This window comes from Oncorhynchus mykiss, chromosome 3 (genome assembly GCF_057628025.1).
Source record: "Oncorhynchus mykiss isolate SJ-2025 chromosome 3, ASM5762802v1, whole genome shotgun sequence".
Classification (NCBI taxonomy): domain Eukaryota; kingdom Metazoa; phylum Chordata; class Actinopteri; order Salmoniformes; family Salmonidae; genus Oncorhynchus; species Oncorhynchus mykiss.
The window spans coordinates 10,586,681-10,607,016 of NC_143024.1; the positions used below are offsets into that span (position 1 = coordinate 10,586,681).

The 20,336-nt window shown below is 43.6% G+C and overlaps 1 protein-coding gene across 2 annotated transcripts in view; it reads left to right on the forward strand.

The window, feature by feature from the left end:
- LOC149984334 (protein tyrosine phosphatase type IVA 3-like) overlaps positions 1–20,336 on the forward strand; it is a 52,252-nt gene that overhangs the window by 4,649 nt on the left and 27,267 nt on the right. Inside the window, exon 1 of one of the 2 annotated variants that reach the window (XM_090220360.1) lies at positions 1,804–1,876. The exons of the other annotated variant lie outside the window; for it this stretch is intronic. The gene's annotated coding sequence lies outside the window, so the exon portion shown is untranslated. Of the gene's footprint in view, positions 1–1,803; positions 1,877–20,336 lie in introns of those variants that run through there. 2 annotated transcript variants of the gene reach the window in all.

Consider the following 20,336-nt stretch of genomic DNA (forward strand, 5'->3'; position numbering starts at 1 on the left):
TCTTGACAGTAGTGAAAGAACCTGTTACTTTGTGGCTGGTAATACCCCCCCCCCCCCCCCCCCCCCCAGGTCACTCTTGGCAGTAGTAAGGGAACCTGTTACTTTGTGGCTGGTAATACCCCCCCAGGTCACTCTTGACAGTAGTAAAGGAACCTGTTACTTTGTGGCTGGTAATACCCCCCCAGGTCACTCTTGACAGTAGTAAAGGAACCTGTTACTTTGTGGCTGGCTGGTAATACCCCCCCAGGTCACTCTTGGCAGTAGTGAAAGAACCTGTTACTTTGTGGCTGGTAATACCCCCCCCCCCCCCCCCCCAGGTCACTCTTGGCGGTAGTGAGAGAACCTGTTACTCTGTGGCTGGTAATACCCCCCCAGGTCACTCTTGGCAGTAGTGAGGGAACCTGTTACTTTGTGGCTGGTAATACCCCCCCAGGTCACTCTTGACAGTAGTGAAAGAACCTGTTACTTTGTGGCTGGTAATACCCCCCCCCAGGTCACTCTTGGCAGTAGTAAGGGAACCTGTTACTTTGTGGCTGGTAATACCCCCCAGGTCACTCTTGACAGTAGTAAAGGAACCTGTTACTTTGTGGCTGGTAATACCCCCCCAGGTCACTCTTGACAGTAGTAAAGGAACCTGTTACTTTGTGGCTGGCTGGTAATACCCCCCCAGGTCACTCTTGGCAGTAGTGAAAGAACCTGTTACTTTGTGGCTGGTAATATCCCCCCCCCCCCCCCCCAGGTCACTCTTGGCAGTAGTAAGGGAACCTGTTACTTTGTGGCTGGTAATACCCCCCCAGGTCACTCTTGACAGTAGTAAAGGAACCTGTTACTTTGTGGCTGGTAATACCCCCCCAGGTCACTCTTGACAGTAGTAAAGGAACCTGTTACTTTGTGGCTGGTAATACCTCCCCAGGTCACTCTTGACAGTAGTAAGGGAACCTGTTACTTTGTGGCTGGTAATACCCCCCCCCCCCCCCCAGGTCACTCTTGGCAGTAGTGAGAGAACCTGTTACTCTGTGGCTGGTAATACCCCCCCAGGTCACTCTTGGCAGTAGTGAGAGAACCTGTTACTCTGTGGCTGGTAATACCCCCCCCCAGGTCACTCTTGACAGTAGTGAGGGAACCTGTTACTTTGTGGCTGGTAATACCCCCCCAGGTCACTCTTGACAGAAGTGAGGGAACCTGTTACTTTGTGGCTGGTAATACCCCCCCCCCCCCCAGGTCACTCTTGACAGAAGTGAGGGAACCTGTTACTTTGTGGCTGGTAATACCCCCCCCCAGGTCACTCTTGACAGTAGTGAGGGAACCTGTTACTTTGTGGCTGGCTGGTAATAACGCCCCAGGTTCATAGCAGAACCAGCCATGTTGCCCCAAGCCAAGTTTCACAGCTACAGCTCAAATGGCACCCTATTACCTATTGAGTGCACTACTTTTGACCAGGACTAGGACCCATAGGACTAGGACCCATAGGTCTTGGTCAAAGTAGTGCACTATATAGGGAATAGGGTGCCATTTGTTAATTGGCCCTCCATCTGACTTTCCCCTGGCCTTCTGCATGCAGGACCTGGCTCCCAGCCAACCAACTGCTGTTAAAGAAGCATAAAGAGACAGAATACAACTGGTGGAGCTTTGGGACTCGTATTGGAGCCTAATAAATGGTTATGTTAGGATTCCCTAAGGAGCAGGCCTCCCCTTTTCCTCATATTGGCATTTTGGAGCACTAATTGGGCACAGACATCACAGCCCAGGCAAGCCCACTGGTACGCATGTACACGCTCAAAAAGAGAGGCAAGCAGGAAGCACATTGTTTTAAAAGGGAACTTCTTCTGGAAGTGCAAATAGGTTCCTGACCCATTTGGATCGACCACTCTGAAAGGTGAGATCTCCGTTAAGTTTAAGTTTGAAGCTATTCTTGTTATTTCTGCTTGTTAAAGTGCAAAACTGTAAGGCAGAGCTTTCTGCTTTTCAGTTTTTGTTCTGTAATGATATGGTCTTGGACTTTTATAGAATGTTTAGCCTCATGGCAAAGTAATAGCACCGATGCTTCCTCTTCGAATTACAGAGCTGTATTTTTTTATTTTATTATTATTTATGTTTTTTACCTTTATTTAACTAGGCAAGTCAGTTAAGAACAAATTCTTATTTACAATGACGGCCTTGGAACAGTTCAGTGCCTGTTCAGGGGCAGAACGACCTTGTCAGCTCGGGGGTTTTGAACTTGCAACCTTCCGGTTACTAGTCCAACGCTCTAACCACTAGGCTACCCTGTCTCCTTGTGCTGTGTGGATATAGTTGTTCTTCATGAATTACAGAGCTGTACGTCTCATTGTGCTGTGTGGATATAGTTGTCCTTCATGAATTACAGAGCTGTACGTCTCATTGTGCTGTGTGGATATAGTTGTCCTTCATGAATTACAGAGCTGTACGTCTCATTGTGCTGTGTGGATATAGTTGTCCTTCATGAATTACAGAGCTGTACGTCTCATTGTGCTGTGTGGATATAGATGTCCTCCATGAATTACAGAGCTGTACGTCTCATTGTGCTGTGTGGATATAGTTGTCCTTCATGAATTACAGAGCTGTACGTCTCATTGTGCTGTGTGGATATAGATGTCCTCCATGAATTACAGAGCTGTACGTCTCATTGTGCTGTGTGGATATAGTTGTCCTTCATGAATTACAGAGCTGTACGTCTCATTGTGCTGTGTGGATATAGTTGTCCTTCATGAATTACAGAGCTGTACGTCTCATTGTGCTGTGTGGATATAGTTGTCCTTCATGAATTACAGAGCTGTACGTCTCATTGTGCTGTGTGGATATAGATGTCCTCCATGAATTACAGAGCTGTACGTCTCATTGTGCTGTGTGGATATAGTTGTCCTTCATGAATTACAGAGCTGTACGTCTCATTGTGCTGTGTGGATATAGTTGTCCTTCATGAATTACAGAGCTGTACGTCTCATTGTGCTGTGTGGATATAGTTGTCCTTCATGAATTACAGAGCTGTACGTCTCATTGTGCTGTGTGGATATAGATGTCCTCCATGAATTACAGAGCTGTACGTCTCATTGTGCTGTGTGGATATAGATGTCCTCCATGAATTACAGAGCTGTACGTCTCATTGTGCTGTGTGGATATAGTTGTCCTTCATGAATTACAGAGCTGTACGTCTCATTGTGCTGTGTGGATATAGTTGTCCTTCATGAATTACAGAGCTGTACGTCTCATTGTGCTGTGTGGATATAGATGTCCTCCATGAATTACAGAGCTGTACGTCTCATTGTGCTGTGTGGATATAGTTGTCCTTCATGAATTACAGAGCTGTACGTCTCATTGTGCTGTGTGGATATAGATGTCCTCCATGAATTACAGAGCTGTACGTCTCATTGTGCTGTGTAGATATAGTTGTCCTTCATGAATTACAGAGCTGTACGTCTCATTGTGCTGTGTGGATATAGATGTCCTCCATGAATTACAGAGCTGTACGTCTCATTGTGCTGTGTAGATATAGTTGTCCTTCATGAATTACAGAGCTGTACGTCTCATTGTGCTGTGTGGATATAGATGTCCTCCATGAATTACAGAGCTGTACGTCTCATTGTGCTGTGTGGATATAGTTGTCCTTCATGAATTACAGAGCTGTACGTCTCATTGTACTGTGTGGATATAGATGTCCTCCATGAATTGTTAACAGGATAAGTCAGTCAATTGGTATTTAGGAAAATCCTCAGCAATTTAAGGCTTTTCATTGTGGAGACGTGTTGGACATGTTTATTTGTTGTATTTTTCTCCCTACAGTAGCTTGTTGTATTTTTCTCCCTACAGTAGCTTGTTGTATTTTTCTCCCTACAGTAGCTTGTTGTATTTTTCTCCCTACAGTAGCTTGATGTTTTTTTTTTCTCCCTACAGTAGCTTGATGTTTTTTTTTCTCCCTACAGTAGCTTGTTGTATTTTTCTCCCTACAGTAGCTTGTTGTAGTTTTCTCCCTACAGTAGCTTGTTGTAGTTTTCTCCCTACAATAGCTTGTTGTATTTTTCTCCCTACAGTAGCTTGTTGTATTTTTCTCCCTACAGTAGCTTGTTGTAGTTTTCTCCCTACAGTAGCTTGTTGTAGTTTTCTCCCTACAGTAGCTTGTTGTATTTTTCTCCCTACAGTAGCTTGTTGTATTTTTCTCCCTACAGTAGCTTGTTGTATTTTTCTCCCTACAGTAGCTTGTTGTATTTTTCTCCCTACAGTAGCTTGATGTTTTTTTTTCTCCCTACAGTAGCTTGTTGTATTTTTCTCCCTACAGTAGCTTGTTGTATTTTTCTCCCTACAGTAGCTTGTTGTAGTTTTCTCCCTACAGTAGCTTGTTGTATTTTTCTCCTCCTACAGTAGCTTGTTGTATTTTTCTCCTCCTACGTGAGCTTGTTGTATTTTCACCTGCGGTAGCTTGATGTATTTCTCCTTCTCTAGCTTTGTCTCCCAGTGTATGATGTAATCTTCTGGAGGATTAATTAACTTAGTGAAAGAGATTCCCAAGCAAGTGACTGAAGAAGTTCAACCAACCCACGAGGAAAGACCCAACGCAGGCCTCTGAAGTTCAGGAGGTTCATTCAAGCCTGCAGGCAGCTGCACAGTTTAGGCTAGTTAGCATGGTGTGCATTATCTCCAGAAAACTCCAAAGTCATACTAACTCATTTAAATGTTGCTGTTGCTCACAGAGGTCTTCTTGACCTGGCTCCTCTTTCATCTGGTTCTCTCACCCTCATCTGATATATTCCATCTGACATGGCCTTTTTAATGACACTCTGAGGAGGGGATTCTCCAGACATTCCTAATCTTGATTTATGAAGTGCCAGTGAGCCCTTACTCTAGGGAGTGTGCGCTCGCTTGTCTGCTGATGGACGGCTGTGGTTTTTGTGTGTCCTAAATGGCACCCTGTTATCTACATAGTGCACTGCTTATAGGGCTTTGGTCAAAAGCAGTGAACTATATATAGGGAATTGGGTGGTGTTTGAGACTCAGCCACTGTGTGTGTGTACTCTGCTGGCTAGTGTCAGCCAAGCCTCAGAGGACCCCATAGCATAGACAGGCACCACAGAGATACAATGAAGGGAAATGCTTCCTGTGGGGGATCCCGCCTACTTCTGCCACACTTGGCTAAATCAGATGGGATATTTTTGGAATTTTGTGATGTGTTGTCAGAGAGAGAGATGGGGGGGAGGGGGTGTGAAGCAATTGTATTTGTCATCTGCAAAGAGCTCAGAGCACTGGCATATTTGCCTGTGTTTATGGAAGGCTTTGAGGCAGTGAAGCTATATTTAAGATCACCTCTGGAGTCCTTAAGGGTGGAAAGTGCCAGTGCCTGCTGGTGCCTGTTCTGACTGCCAACACTGTAGAGCTGTCAGATGAGCACACGAATGCCGGCCTCTCTTAACCTGATATCTAATCTTGAAAACTGGCACATGGAAACAAGACCATGGTACGGTTGTCAGCTTTCTTAGACGGGTAAAAACCAAAGTGTTGCTTTGCTGCTAACCTCACGTTCTCCCCTCCAGAGAACTAGGCTAACTAGTACCAGGATCACCTCACGTTCTCCCCTCCAGAGAACTAGGCTAACTAGTACCAGGATCACCTCACGTTCTCCCCTCCAGAGAACTAGGCTAACTAGTACCAGGATCACCTCACGTTCTCCCCTCCAGAGAACTAGGCTAACTAGTACCAGGATCACCTCACGTTCTCCCCTCCAGAGAACTAGGCTAACTAGTACCAGGATCGCTCAACTTCCATTTCTGTCTCGAGTTTCCACATTTTAATGGCACTAGGGGCTGTTTGATCTACCTATATTGTAGGTCATAGGCCCTATGTATTATCAGTGGCACTCCAGCAGTTCGAGATGACTGGAAGAGGAACTAAAGTGACACTTGACTTGAGTAAGGATTTTTCAAACAGTCTTTGGCAGGTTTGTTTTTCTCTGAAAAGGTAAGATGGATTGGACTGGTGTTATTGTCATTGTAGTGGGAAAATGGGAGCAAATTTGAACCCGTGTGAGATGTGATTACTGCAATCTACTGTAAATGACAGGCCCAGGCCTTGAATTTAGTGATTTTAGGGGCAAGGCCATATGGCGTTCAAGCGGTGCTCAATCTGCCACGGCACCAAGGCCATTAACCAAAATATCCAATTAAATTGATTTGAAAACTGAATACCTGAGGCACTGTTCCTTCTGAAGTTGCCATTTGCGCAACTTCACCAATCTTGCAATCTAAGCGTAGGCAGTCAACATTTTAAAACTATTTAACCAGAAACGTACTTGTTTGAAACCTGGACGTTTTGGGGTATTTTATGAGGCATGTCTTAGAGTTACTAGCATAGGAATGTTATGGGGATTCTTTCATAAACACTTCCTTATATGCCACTGAAACCAGTATTTATCTCATGTTCTCAACTTTCTTTCGTTGTCGAGGAGCCAAAGACACAATCCTAGTCATAGTAACAACCCTAGTCATATTAACAGTCCTAACAACCCTAGTCATAGTAACAACCCTAGTCATAGTAACAGCCCTAACAGCCCTAGTCATAGTAACAACCCTAGTCATATTAACAGTCCTAACAACCCTAGTCATAGTAACAACCCTAGTCATAGTAACAGCCCTAACAACCCTAGTCATAGTAACAACCCTAGTCATAGTAACAGCCCTAGTCATAGTAACAGCCCTAACAACCCTAGTCATAGTAACAGTCCTAACAACCCTAGTCATAGTAACAACCCTAGTCATAGTAACAACCCTAGTCATAGTAACAACCCTAGTCATAATAACAACCCTAGTCATAGTAACAGCCCTAGTCATAGTAACAGCCCTAACAACCCTAGTCATAGTAACAACCCTAGTCATAGTAACAGCCCTAACAACCCTAGTCATAGTAACAACCCTAGTCATAGTAACAACCCTAGTCATAGTAACAACCCTAGTCATAGTAACAGCCCTAACAACCCTAGTCATAGTAACAACCCTAGTCATATTAAGAGTCCTAACAACCCTACTCATAGTAACAGCCCTATCAACCCTAGTCATAGTAACAACCCTAGTCATAGTAACAGCCCTAACAACCCTAGTCATAGTAACAACCCTAGTCATAGTAACAGCCCTAACAACCCTAGTCATAGTAACAACCCTAGTCATATTAACAGCCCTAACAACCCTAGTCATAGTAACAACCCTAGTCATAGTAACAACCCTAGTCATAGTAACAGCCCTAGTCATAGTAACAGCCCTAACAACCCTAGTCATAGTAATAAACCTAGTCATAGTAACAGCCCTAACAACCCTAGTCATAGTAACAACCCTAGTCATAGTAACAGCCCTAACAACCCTAGTCATAGTAACAACCCTAGTCATATTAACAGCCCTAACAACCCTAGTCATAGTAACAACCCTAGTCATAGTAACAACCCTAGTCATAGTAACAACCCTAGTCATAGTAACAACCCTAACAACCCTAGTCATAGTAACAACCCTAGTCATATTAACAGCCCTAACAACCCTAGTCATAGTAACAACCCTAGTCATAGTAACAACCCTAGTCATAGTAACAACCCTAGTCATAGTAACAACCCTAACAACCCTAGTCATAGTAACAACCCTAGTCATAGTAACAACCCTAGTCATAGTAACAACCCTAGTCATAGTAACAACCCTAGTCATAGTAACAACTCTAGTCATAGTAACAACCCTAGTCATAGTAACAACCCTAGTCATAGTAACAACCCTAGTCATATTAACAGCCCTAACAACCCTAGTCATAGTAACAACCCTAGTCATATTAACAGCCCTAACAACCCTAGTCATAGTAACAACCCTAGTCATATTAACAACCCTAACAGCCCTAGTCATAGTAACAACCCTAGTCATATTAACAACCCTAACAGCCCTAGTCATAGTAACAACCCTAGTCATATTAACATCCCTAACAACCCTAGTCATAGTAACAACCCTAGTCATATTAACAACCCTAACAGCCCTAGTCAGAGTAACAGCCCTAGTCAGAGTAACAGCCCTAGTCAGAGTAACAGCCCTAGTCAGAGTAACAGCCCTAGTCAGAGTAACAGCCCTAGTCAGACTAACAGCCCATGCTTGTGTTTTTAGATCTTTCTAAATGAAGGATATGAAACCTCACGGTGCATTTTTGAGAATGGTGTTTTCCCCCTTATTGCATTTTGGAGCTTTCACACTGGCGCTTGTGCATTGCTGCGCTTATAATGTGAAGAAATAGCCAAATAGTTGATCAACATTTTTTGGGCTAAACGTTCTGATCTGTTGCATCAGCCTCATTGCTTTTAAAATGTTTTTTGATATTCAGTGGTTGTATTAATTTGTGATCTGTCGTCCCACAACTGTCCCAGAGTCAGTTTGGAATATTTATTTCTCACACAGAAGGACAAGCTGACCAATAGAACGGGTCAACGTTTGTCCTATGGGGGATAGTAGATTGACAGGCTGGTGCTTTTGGTTGATGTCGGCGGATGAAAAGTCAAATGTGGACAGTTCTAACATTTTCAATATGCGCCTCGGAATTCAATAGGTAGGATGAGCGCCAAATGCATCCCCGACGTCTGTCTTCACTTCATCCCTGATGTGTCTGACCCGATCACATGACGGGCGTCGGCGAATAAGAATTGAGATCTGAGAGACCCATGTCCGTGAGAGGTGATTTGGAGCATGGCGATTTGGCACCCGGGAGAAGGGAATTCTAATTATTATATTCAGCCCAAGGGCACAACAGCCACTTTGGACGTAAGGCATGGGGACATTACTGCCACACGCAAGGGGGGCATTACTGCCACACACAAGGGGGACATTACTGCCACACACAAGGGGGACATTACTGCCACACACAAGGGGGGGCATTACTGCAAGGGGGGCTTTACTGCCACACGCAAGGGGACATTACTGCCACACACAAGGGTTACATTACTGCCACACACAAGGGGGACATTACTGCCACACACAAGGGTTACATTACTGCCACACACAAGGGTTACATTACTGCCACACACAAGGGTTACATTACTGCCACACACAAGGGTTACATTACTGCCACACACAAGGGGGACATTACTGCCACACACAAGGGGGACATTACTGCCACACACAAGGGGGACATTACTGCCACACACAAGGGGGACATTACTGCCACACACAAGGGGGACATTACTGCCACACACAAGGGTTACATTACTGCCACACACAAGGGGTACATTACTGCCACACACAAGGGTTACATTACTGCCACACGCAAGGGGTGCATTACTGCCACACACAAGGGTTACATTACTGCCACACACAAGGGGGACATTACTGCCACACGCAAGGGTTACATTACTGCCACACACAAGGGGGGACATTACTGCCACACACAAGGGGTACATTACTGCCACACACAAGGGTTACATTACTGCCACACACAAGGGTTACATTACTGCCACACACAAGGGGGGACATTACTGCCACACACAAGGGTTACATTACTGCCACACACAAGGGGTACATTACTGCCACACACAAGGGTTACATTACTGCCACACACAAGGGTTACATTACTGCCACACACAAGGGGGGACATTACTGCCACACACAAGGGGGGACATTACTGCCACACACAAGGGGGGACATTACTGCCACACACAAGGGGGGACATTACTGCCACACACAAAGGTTACATTACTGCCACACACAAGGGGGACATTACTGCCACACACAAGGGGGCATTACTGCCACACACAAGGGGGCATTACTGCCACACACAAGGGGGACATTACTGCCACACACAAGGGGGGCATTACTGCCACACACAAGGGGTACATTACTGCCACACACAAGGGTTACATTACTGCCACACACAAGGGTTACATTACTGCCACACACAAGGGTTACATTACTGCCACACACAAGGGGGACATTACTGCCACACACAAGGGGGACATTACTGCCACACACAAGGGGGACATTACTGCCACACACAAGGGTTACATTACTGCCACACACAAGGGGGACATTACTGCCACACGCAAGGGTTACATTACTGCCACACGCAAGGGTTACATTACTGCCACACGCAAGGGTTGCATTACTGCCACACGCAAGGGGTGCATTACTGCCACACGCAAGGGGGGCATTACTGCCACACGCAAGGGGGGCATTACTGCCACACGCAAGGGGGGCATTACTGCCACACGCAAGGGGGGCTTTACTGCCACACGCAAGGGGGGCTTTACTGCCACACGCAAGGGGGGCTTTACTGCCACACGCAAGGGGGGCTTCGACTCCATGCCGACGGAATATTCGAGGCCTGCATAGCCCTCCTGTAACTCAGTGTTAAACAACCCAGGGCATGTGTACTGCTAGTCCCCTAGTTCTACGCAGTGTTAAATAACCCAGGGCATGTGTACTGCTAGTCGCCTAGTTCTACGCAGTGTTAAATAACCCAGGGCATGTGTACTGCTTGTCGCCTAGTTCTACGCAGTGTTAAATAACCCAGGGCATGTGTACTGCTAGTCCCCTAGTTCTACGCAGTTCTTGCTTCCAAGTGAATGCAGCCTGGTTGGTATATTTAGCCCTAATCTTTCAGTAGCCTAATTCCCCATGACTTTCAATTGGGAGTGGAATTCAGAATGCCAAACAGAAGTTCATTGTTAGATGTTGTCTGAGGTAATTGGTAGCAAGGCTGAAGATGAGAAGTAGTCGCTTAACGTTGACGTTGGAAAGGGAATCCGAGGTGAAAGGCAGGTAGCCTGAGTGCCAGTCTGTTTGTGCCATCATGCCAAACCCTTGTCACTCATGGTCATGTTTGGCTTGACAATGGCATCAATGGAGCTGGTAAGAGCACAAACAGGTGTGGGACCGGGCTAAAGGCAGGCTGGCTGCACCATGGATCATGTGAACCCCTGTAGTACTGTAGCCTAACGTCCAATCGATCAGCAGCAACGAGGTGTCTGATCTGAATCCAGGACAACTGAATACGAGAGGCAACTCTCTAAAGATAGAGGAAGAAGACATTTACACCATGAGCCCAGCGGGGTCAGTAATGCAGTATGAAATCCTCATGTCTAGCAGGGCATTAAGAGGTATTTAGTTCCGGTGTTCCACACCCTGTGGCTCCTATTTATATCTGAAACACCAATCCTGTGTGTCTCAGTTGTGGCTTACAGCAGGTCCACCATTCAGAGCCACCAGTCCTCATGTGATCTGTTGTGGCCTGGATGAAAGAGTTCAGTTGCAGCAGCAGCTGGCTTCCTGCTCATAACACAGGAAGTGCAATAAAAAAAGGAAGTTGGAATGAAGATGCTTGAAAGCTATTGCGCAAGGATTAGTCAAGTGTGCATGTGTATTTGTTGCCTTGATCAAACCCATGTGTCAAGCTTAACATGTCCCGTGATGATATATTTACCAGGGGGATTTGAAAGCTATAGACCGTGTTGCTCCTAGCAACATCTTCCTACTGGGCCGTTTTGCTCCTAGCAACATCTTCCTACTGGGCCGTGTTGCTCCTAGCAACATCTTCCTACTGGGCCGTGTTGCTCCTAGCAACATCTCCCTACTGGGCCGTGTTGCTCCTAGCAACATCTTCCTACTGGGCCGTGTTGCTCCTAGCAACATCTTCCTACTGGGCCGTGTTGCTCCTAGCAACATCTTCCTACTGGGCCGTGTTGCTCCTAGCAACATCTTCCTACTGGGCCGTGTTGCTCCTAGCAACATCTTCCTACTGGGCCGTGTTGCTCCTAGCAACATCTTCCTACTGGGCCGTGTTGCTCCTAGCAACATCTTCCTACTGGGCCGTGTTGCTCCTAGCAACATCTTCCTACTGGGCCGTGTTGCTCCTAGCAACTTCTGCCTACTATATAGCCAAGTATTTCCAGGAAATAAATTCAGCCTTATCATGTTAGAAATACAATTTTGCTGAGGTTCTTAAGATTCACTGGTAGGTCTAAACCTCTTCCAATATTTGTGCCATGCCTGCGTCCCAAATGGCACTCTATTCCCTATATACGCACTACTGGTCAAAAGTTTTAGAACACCTTCTTATTCCAGGGTTTTTATTTATTTTTACTATTTTCTACATTGTAGAATAATACTGAACATCATAACTATGAAATAACACATATGGAATCACGTAGTAACCAAAAAAGTGTTAAACAATTCAAAATATGTTTTATATTTGAGATTCTTCAAATAGCCACGCCTCTTGGCATTCTCTCAGCCAGCTTTTCCTAGATGCTTTTCCAACAGTTTTGAGAGTGCCCACATATGCTGAGCACTTGTTGGCTGCTTTTGTTTCACTCTGCGGTCCGACTCATCCCAAACCATCTCAATTTGGTTGAGGTCGGGGGATTGTGGAGGCCAGGTCATCTGATGCAGCACTCATCACTCTCCTCCTTGGTAAAATAGCCCTTACACAGCCTGGAGGTGTGTTGGGTCGTTGTCCTGTTGAAAAACAAATTATAGTCCCATTAAACGCAAGCCAGATGGGAAGGCGTAACGCTACAGAATGCTGTGGTAGCCATACTGGTTAAGTGTGCCTTGAATTCTAAATACATCACCGACAGTGTCACCAGCAAAACACCATAAATACACATGCGGAGATCATCCGTTCACCCACACGGCGTCTCACAAAGACACAGCGGTTGGAACCAAAAATCTCAAATTTCAGACCAAAGGACAGATTTCCACCAGTCTAATGTCCATTGCTCGTGTTTCTTGGCCCAAGCAAGTCTCTTCTTCTTATTGGTGTCCTTTAGTAGTGGTTTCTTTGCAGCAATTTGACCATGAAGACCTGATTCACACAGTCTCTGAACAGCTGATGTTGAGATGTGTCTGTTACTTGTACTCTGTGAAGCATTTATTTGGGCAGCAATTTCTGAGGCTGGTAACTCTAATGAACTTATCCTCTGCAGGAGAGGTAACTCTGGGTTTTCCATTCCTGTGGCGGTCCTCATGAGAGCCAGTTTCATCATAGCGATTGATTGTTTTTGCGACTGCACTTGAAGAAACTTTTAAAGTTTTTGAAATTTCTATATTGACTGACCTTCATGTCTTAAAGTAATGATGGACAGTTGTTTCTGTTTGCTTATTTGAGCTGTTCTTGCCATAATATGGACTTGGTCTTTTACCAAACAAGGCTATATTCTAGAGGTCGACCGATTTTATGATTTTTCAATACCGATACAGATTATTGGAGGACCAAAAAAAAAGACGATACTGATTTAATCGGCCAATTTAAAAAATATATATATATTTTTAAAGAATTTTTAATATTTTGTATAAATATATATATTTGTAATAATGACAATTACAACAATACTGAATGAACAATGAACACTTTTTTATTTTAACTTAATATAATACATCAATAAAATCAATTTAGTCTCAAATAAATAATGAAACATGTTCAATTTGGTTTAAATAATGCAAAAACAAAGTGTTGTAGAAGAAAGTAAAAGTGCAATATGTGCCATGTAAAAAAGCTAATGTTTAAGTTCCTTACTCAGAACATGAGAACATCTGAAAGCTGGTGGTTCCTTTTAACATGAGTCTTCAATATTCCCAGGTAAGTTTTAGGTTGTAGTTATTATAGGACTATTTCTCTACACCATTTGTATTTCATATACCTTTGACTATTGAATGTTCTAATAGGTACTTAGTATTGCCAGATTAATTTCTGGAGTTGATACGTCATAAACTGGAGGCTTGACGTCATAAACAGTGCAATGCTTGAAGCATTGCGAAAAGCTGCTGGCAAACGCAAGGAAGTGCTGTTTGAATGAATGCTTACAAGCCTGCTGCTGCCTACTACCGCTCAGTCAGACTGCCCTATCAAATCATAGACTTAATTATAATATAATAACACACAGAAATACGAGCCTTAGGTCATTAATATGGTCAAATCCGGAAACTATCATTTCGAAAACAAAACGTTTATTCTTTCAGTGAAATACGGAACCGTTCCGTATTTTATCTAACGGATGACATCCATATGTCTAAATATTGCTTTTACTTTGCACAACCTTCAATGTTGTGTCATAATTACGTAAAATTCTGCCAAATTAGTTCGCAACGAGCCAGGCGGCCCAAACTGCTGCATATACCCTGACTCTGCGTGCGATGAACGCAAGAGAAGTGACACAATTTCCTTAGTTTAATATTGCCTGCTAACATGAATTTCTTTTAACTAAATATGCAGGTTTAAAAAAATATACTTCTGTGTATTGATTTTAAGAAGGACATTGATGTTTATGGTTAGGTACACCCGTGCAACTTTTGTGCTTTTTCTACAAATGCGCTTTTGTTAAATCATCCCTCGTTTGGCAAAGTTGGCTGTCTTTGTTAAAAAAAAAAAAGTCTTCACACAGTCCCCAACGAGCCAGGCGGCCCAAACTGCTGCATATACCCTGACTCTGTTGCACAGAACGCAAGAGAAGTGACACAATTTCCCAAGTTAAGAAATTCATGTTAGCAGGCAATATTAACTAAATATGAAGGTTATATAAAATATATATACTTGTGTATTGATTTTAAGAAAGGCGTTGATGTTTATGCTAAGGTACACATTGGTGCAACGACAGTGCTTTTTTCCGCGAATGCGCTTGTTAAATCACCCGTTTGGCAAAGTAGGTTGTGATAAAATTATATATTGACAGGCACCGCATCGATTATATGCAACGCAGGACAAGCTAGATAAACTAGTAATATCATCAACCATGTGTAGTTAACTAGTGATTATGTTAGGATTGATTGTTTTTTATAAGATACTTTTAATGCTAGCTAGCACCTTACCGTGGCTTCTTGCTGCACTCGCATAACAGGTAGTCAGCCTGCCACGCAGTCTCCTCGTGGAGTGCAATGTAATCAGCCATGATCGGTGTCCAAAAATGCCGATTACCGATTGTTATGATATAAAATCGGCCCTAATTAATCTCGGCCATTCCGTTTCATCGGCCGACCTCTACTATATTCTGTATACTTTGTCACAACACAACTGATTGGCTCTAACACATTAAGAAGGAAGGAAATTCCACAAATGGACTTTTTAAGAAGGCACACTTATTAATTTAAATGGATTCCAGGTGACTACCTCATGAAGCTGGTTGAGAGAATGCCAAGAGTGTGCAAAGTTGTCATCAAGGCAAAATGTGGCTTTTTGAAGAATCTCAAATATAAAATAGATTTAGATTTCTTTAGCACTTTTTTTGGTTACTACATGATTCCATATGTGTTATTTCATAGTTGTGATGTCTTCACTATTATTTTACAATGTAGAAAATAGTAAAAATGAAAGGAAAACACTTGACTGAGTAGGTGTTCTAAAACATTTGACCTGTTTTGTGTGTGTGTGTGTGTTCGATCAGAGACGTTAAAAGTAGTGTGTACACACACACACACACACACTACTTTTAACGTCTCTGGTCAAAAGTTAAAGGGAATAGAGTGCCATTTGGGACGTAGCCTACCCCATGTCTAAACCATAGATCTGTGACTGGCTCAGAGTTGAGCAAGTACATCAGACAGAGCAGAGATAGTAGAGCAATCTGTTCCTGTTTCTCTACTTGAGAGTGCAGCTTTCTTGTGGGTTACCCTTAGTTCAGCTAAATTAACCAGTGTGCCACTCTGGCTGACATTGGCCTTTGGAGTGGGCTCTGTTGGGGAAAAAAAGCCATTCATCCTATTTTTGGAAGCTGGTATGTCCTCCGCAGGACTCCCCGCTCTAAGAGAAAACAGTATTGGAGTGGGGTTTTGTGTAGAAGCCACATCAAGCACGTAGCTTTCCGGGAAAAATCCATCCTATCCCCGATGGCCTTTTTATAGATGTGTATGACACACACAAGTCCCCATAGCCAGAAGCCTTGTAGGCCTACTTTTACCAGACTAGTTGCTCGCCGAGGCTTGCAGATGCCACAGGTGGAGAGGACCTATTGGCAGCAATAACAACAGTGATGATGTCATAAAGATAATGAATCTCTCTGGTTGGTTGCCTCCTCTGACCATGTGAGCCAACCAAGGGGAAAAAAGGATGAGCTCATGTTCTCAGTGATTATATTACTCATACTTACGTCCACTTTCCATACAGAGCAGTTCATCTAGTCCACTCAGCTGAACGCATTAGCTAGATATTTGATGACCGCACTCACTGAGGGTGATTCCAAGGTTACACTGTGTACACACGTCTTCAGGTAACCCTGGGTGGGTTTTTTTTTAAAGTATTTATTTAACCTTTATCCAACCAGGAAGTCCCATTAAGGTCAGAACACCTCTTTTACAAGGGAGACCTGGCCAAGAGGGTAGCAATGGTGCGTGGGGTACAATCAAATCACATTTGATTGGTCACATACACATATTTAGCCAATGTTATTGCAGGTGTAGAGAAATGCTGGTGGTCCTAGCTCCAACAGTGCAGTAATATCTAACAATTCAGAACAATACACACACATCTAAAAGTAAAATAATGTTTATTAAGAAATATATAAATATTAGGACGAGTAATGTCGGAGTGGCATTGACTAAATACAGTAGAATACAGTATCTACATATGAGATGAGTAAAACGGTATGTAAACATTAATAATGGATTTGATGTCAAATCTAAAAACGAGCCAGGATTTTGGGGGGGGTATGTATGATCACATGTGCCTGCAGGGGAGTGACCTTGCAGGATGCATATCAGCTGTACTATCCCTTTAGGAGTCACTATAGTGACAGAGATCTCTGACTCCTTGGGGTCTGACAGGCTGGCTGTTTATACATGCACTTGACCTTGATTTCTGACGTCCAACAAAGGATTCCCATGAGGTCAAGAATAGCCCTTCATCTCAAAAGGAGGTTTTTGCTTTGCCAGCTATCACAGTTTTTATCATGTTGGGATATATCAGAGTCTCAGGGCTCTCTCTCTCTCTGTATGAATCAATGACCTACCAACAAAGTCCCTGTCCTTCTAGTCTTTTGCTCTGCGATTGTACAGTAATTGTGCAATCTGACCTTCCGTAACCCGTGCCTTTCTAACAGAGAAGTTTCTAATGGAGAAGTTTCCTTTGACTTTCTAAGAATCGAGGTTACATAATATTTCTTAGAGGGCTTTATTTAACCCTGTAGTCAGAGAACCTGGCAATCAAAGAGATCCTTTATGCACGGAGAGAGAAAGCACATATCTAATTGGTCAGCAAAGTGGTTTCTTATGGGTTAGTCGTGACTGATCAATTAAATGAGGACGGCCCCCATTCTAATTGAACGAGAGCCCCCGGTTTGAAATGAGGCTCTCCTAAATAAATAAATAAATAAATAAATAATATATATATATATTACACTTTTTTTTTTGATACCACAAATCAGGCATGCCCATTGATGTAAATGGTACTGCTGTGGTGTATATAGCCTTTCCACCCAAAGCTAGGTTGCCAAGATGTTGTGTAACATCGTTGTCTTCTAGGCTTCGCCTTCTCCAGGGTGTAGAGTATCCCAGGGTGCGTCATTGTGTTTGTTTTTGTCAGTTTGACCTTTACAGTTGCGCAATGCACTCCCATGACCACTTGAAAGGGCTATCGGCAGCCGTCATTAACCTAGACGTGTAGTCCAGCCTAATGTAGCTATTCCAAGTCTTGTACCATTCATTACCCTAGACGTGTAGTCCAGCCTAATGTAGCTATTCCAAGTCTTGTACCATTCATTCATTACCCTAGACGTGTAGTCCAGCCTAATGTAGCTATTCCAAGTCTTGTACCATTCATTACCCTAGACGTGTAGTCCAGCCTAATGTAGCTATTCCAAGTCTTGTACCATCCATTACCCTAGACGTGTAGTCCAGCCTAATGTAGCTATTCCAAGTCTTGTACCATTCATTACCCTAGACGTGTAGTCCAGCCTAATGTAGCTATTCCAAGTCTTGTACCATTCATTACCCTAGACGTGTAGTCCAGCCTAATGTAGCTATTCCAAGTCTTGTACCATTCATTACCCTAGACGTGTAGTCCAGCCTAATGTAGCTATTCCATGTCTTGTACCATTCATTACCCTAGACGTGTAGTCCAGCCTAATGTAGCTATTCCATGTCTTGTACCATTCATTCATTACCCTAGACGTGTAGTCCAGCCTAATGTAGCTATTCCAAGTCTTGTACCATTCATTACCCTAGACGTGTAGTCCAGCCTAATGTAGCTATTCCATGTCTTGTACCATTCATTACCCTAGACGTGTAGTCCAGCCTAATGTAGCTATTCCAAGTCTTGTACCATTCATTCATTACCCTAGACGTGTAGTCCAGCCTAATGTAGCTATTCCAAGTCTTGTACCGTCCATTACCCTAGACGTGTAGTCCAGCCTAAATGTAGCTATTCCATGTCTTGTACCATTCATTACCCTAGACGTGTAGTCCAGCCTAATGTAGCTATTCCAAGTCTTGTACCATTCATTCATTACCCTAGACGTGTAGTCCAGCCTAATGTAGCTATTCCAAGTCTTGTACCGTCCATTACCCTAGACGTGTAGTCCAGCCTAAATGTTCAGAGTTGTAGTGTAACAAATGGAGTGATACAGGTGCAGTACATCGACCTTATTAACAACCAAATATAATGACATAACGAGGTGCGGTAGTGTACTCCAGAAGACACTCCCATCACAAGGACGCCAGACCAATTCTAAAATGGCCTCCTCTGAAACGTATTGATGCTGCTCCATTTTATGTTCAGTGTCTTTTTTTAAAATCTGCAATCTTCTTCCTGTTTGACTTTGTTTTTGGACCAGACGATGGGTCTCGGGTTTCAAAACAAGCGACCCCAGCTAGCTCCCTGAGTTATCCAATGTTGCCTGGCTACTCTTGGTTGCAGCCAGCCCAGGCTAAATTTATTAGATAACAGCTGGTGGTGTTAAATATAGACAGCAGGTGTCTGCGAGGGCCCTGACTACAGTACTCACTGTGAAGACACTCTGGAGTGTAGTGTCACAACAATGCTCGTGTCCAACACACATCTCCCATCCTGTCAAACGCAGCAGACCTGCTCTGTTCTTACCAAGGCTTGACCCACCTGGGGAAACGCCTGTAATGCCGACAGACTGCTACAGAATTCCAACCCAACTATCAACTTTGATACCTTGTGTACGTCCCAAATCACACCCTATTTCCTATATAGTGCACTACTTTTGACCAGAGTCCTGTGGGGACCCTATTCCCTATATAGTGCACTACTTTTGACCAGAGTCCTGTGGGGACCCTATTCCCTATATAGTGCACTACTTTTGACCAGAGACCTATGGGGACCCTATTCCCTATATAGTGCACTACTTTTGACCAGAGTCCTGTGGGGACCCTATTCCCTATATAGTGCACTACTTTTAACCAGAACCCTATGGGGACCCTATTCCCTATATAGTAACACAACTTTTTAAATTGACCTTTTATTTAACTAGGCAAGTCAGTTAAGAACAAATTCTCATTTGCCAAACCCGATCGACGCTGGGCCAATTGTGCGCCGCCATATGGGACTCCCAATCACGGCCGGTTGTGACACAGCCTGGAATCCAACCAGGGTCTGTAGTGACGCCTCTAGCGTTTTTGTTGTATGTTTAGCTCACATTATATAATTTAAAAGGATGCATTTAGGTGTCTGTAATAGAATATCAAAATGGTCGAGCGAATGCCGAGAGAGTGCAAAGCTGTCGTCAAGGCAAAGGGTGGCTACTTTGAAGAATCTTGCATATAAAATATATTTTGGTTACTACATGATTCCATATGTGTTATTTCATAGTTTTGATTTCTTCACTATTATTCTACAATGTAGAAAATAGTAAAAATAAAGAAAAACACTTGAATGAGTAGGCGTGTCCAAACTTTTGACCTGGTACTGTATGGTGAGCATGAATCTGAATAAAATCTCAGTATCGAATCGCAATCCATATAGAATCGGCACCTCCGTATCGTGATCGTGAGGTCCCTGGCAATTCCCAAACCTAGTTAGTTCCTTCACCACGGTGATTGATGTAGAGACTGATCATTAGAACTAGGGGTCCGTACCGTATAGCATCATGAGCTGTATCAATACAGTAACATCATGTCACTCATGTCTTTCATGTTGTTCACAACAAGTCATCAGTGTTTTGACTCTCTCTCTCTCTAAACGCACCTAATGTCTCTAACTCTGAATGAACAGCTATGAAAAGCCAACTGACATTTACTCCTGAGGTGCTGACTTGTTGCACCCTGTGATTATTATTATTTGACCCTGCTGGTCATCTATGAACGTTTGAACATCTTGGTCATGTACAACAGTACTAATAATAGTTATAATCTCCACCCGGCACAGCCAGAAGAGGACTG